Genomic DNA, 2246 nt, shown 5'->3' on the forward strand with positions numbered 1-2246 from the left:
GAGAGAGAGAGAGAGAGAGAGAGAGAGAGAGAGAGAGAGAGAGAGAGAGAGAGAGAGAGAGAGAGAGATACTAATTTCACACTGAGATAATACATTTTAACCAATAGTGTAGTTTCAAAATTAGGTTTGCATTGAACCAAGAGTCAAGATTTGTCAGTAAAAGTTTTGTAAAACACAAAAACGACATCTTAATTTTTCATTACAAGGGGAGTTTTTTATTGGTCAGTGTCATTTAATTTCTATCTTAGACGCTACGTTTCCAAAGTTAAGGTAGTCTAGACTGTGTATAGTTTTCAAGGACCGTGACAAGGGAGTTGAATTAAACACTAATACGTAGGTGTAAAAACACACTTTTAGGAAAATCGGGGACCAGGAAAGAAAAACACGCTGAATTCGGTTGGGAATACAGACTAGTCTACAAGCTCTATTAGCCTACTCGGCAACAGCCACTCAAATCGTGACGTGTTAATAGCGTCTCTTCTCGCGCGCTAGCCAAGGTCCTGGAGACAGTGCATTCGGTTTCTATTCGCTATCCTTGCGTGCATCCCACTTGCGCTGTTGCTAGGCTATAAAGTGCGCATCGGCTCCACATGTTTTGAGCAAAAGTCCTAGCACTACATTGTTTCCCGGGAGCTTTGAAAACGGCAGAGTGATATTCAGTTATCCAGTAGTCAGAATTCTCAGTTCAATATTGGAATTTATATCAGATAGGATATACATAGGATACCTACATGGCCTAGATCTATCCAAGTTCACCAAGCTCTTGTTAGGTCGCCTCATAACTTTCCTTTTAATTGTAACACGGTACATGCTTATTTGTACTTCCTTTTATGTGGCCAGCATCATACATGTAAGCTATGGCCATCAACACTTTCAGTTTTAGGCAGACGCCACACGATTGCTTAACAACTTGTCTGAATCAGTAGGCTTCCACCATCATAGGCTACTCCGTTCGAATACACCGCTTTGCAGGTTGTAGGCTAAGCGGTGCATTGCGGTTTTCACAAAAGCATTGGGCGCGCTAACCTAGGGACGCACAATCACAATTCAGGGAGACTGGACAAGTTTGCAGAATTTATTTAATAACACTTCCATTAACCATATAGGGGCTTGGCTTCTCGTCAGACTTGTCCCCCCCCCCCCCCCCCCCCCATTCTAACAAGTGTTTTCAAAATACACTTTTTAAATAGCCCTACCGTCATTTTCTTGAATGTGAATAGAGAATAAGGGTATGGATGATCATTCAGTGGCAGCTAAGGGACTCAGAGAGGACAAGTTTATTGCCCATTTACCTTTAAGGGCGGTCTTCGGAAAAATCAAGGCACATTACTTTAAAGAGTTAACCGGACAACTGCAGTAGCATACGTTCTTGAACATACATACTTCAACAGTCTGTCTCTGTCAAATTGTTCAAACCGTGAGGAGAGAAATTGCGAGGTAGCCTACATAGGATGCGACTACAGAAGGAGAAAACTCCCAACATTAACATCTCCGATCTATCATCGGCCTGCATCGAAATGATATTCTGCGTCGCCGGCGAATCTCTTTAAAAAGCCGAAAGGAAACACTCTCGGTTCGGTTGCTACCGACGGTGCACAAGGATTGACTAACGTGTATATATTTTAGACAATTTGGGGGCTCTGTAAGACAGTATTCCTCAGTTTCAACACAGAAAAGAAAACTATTTTTCATCCAAAGAACTCACACCTGTGTGCAGGTACTACAGTGTAAAGGTTATAAACCACTAACTTTTTTGTCAAGTGAAACACATATGCAAACATCGTATTTTATAATAACGGAAGATATACTGCACACGCAAGCGAAATGGATTGTAAAGTTTCAAATATCCTTGCATACTTTTGTTCGAACGAATGACTGTTAAATAAAACATGTTCAGATTCTGCTAGTCTTATCTCCGGTTGGAAACCGGTTGCCAACGATTGCATCATTCCTTTCATGTGACTCCCATACGCCCCAAATTCGTCCTGGCCGTCTTATGACTGCATCACATCTTTCACGACACCCAAACTACCTATCTGGAGACAACTAGCAATGAATAATGAACCCGCCCTATTCCCTTCCAGAGGAGCACACATTGGATGTCACCAAGCAGAAGAATTGTACACTGTGCCATTCATTGGATGCAACAGATGGGCATCTTGCGTTACGCCTCAACCTTCATGTTTGGTTGTGAACGTCCCCCTCCCACCCTCAAGTTAGGTTGACTTCTCTATATATAAAGATCA

Source organism: Conger conger, chromosome 14 (assembly GCF_963514075.1).
Source record: "Conger conger chromosome 14, fConCon1.1, whole genome shotgun sequence".
Lineage (NCBI taxonomy): Eukaryota > Metazoa > Chordata > Actinopteri > Anguilliformes > Congridae > Conger > Conger conger.